Below are 351 nucleotides of genomic sequence, written 5' to 3' on the forward strand. Positions count from 1 at the left end.
TGGACCCGAGTGGCGGTGGGGGTGGGGGTGGGGGCCCCCTCAGAGGAGGGGCGAGGAGAAGGCGCCGCTCCGATGCCCACCAGGGTCTGGAAAGGTGGGGGAGGGGTGATGCAACCGAGGTGAGAGCACCCCCAGTTTCCAGGGCTGGGAGGGGTCAGAGGAACTGTCACTGCGAGACCACACCCCCTCTCCGTCCCTGGGGGTGAGGGGGTCAGCGAGCAGGGAGCATGCCTCATTTTATTATTATTATTATACATTTGTATGGATGTCAGAGAGAGGGAGAGGGAGAGATAGAAACATCGATGAGAGAGAAACATCAATCTGCTGCCTACTGCACCACCCCCTACTGGG

This window comes from Myotis davidii, unplaced genomic scaffold, assembly GCF_000327345.1.
Source record: "Myotis davidii unplaced genomic scaffold, ASM32734v1 scaffold217, whole genome shotgun sequence".
In the NCBI taxonomy this organism is placed as follows: domain Eukaryota; kingdom Metazoa; phylum Chordata; class Mammalia; order Chiroptera; family Vespertilionidae; genus Myotis; species Myotis davidii.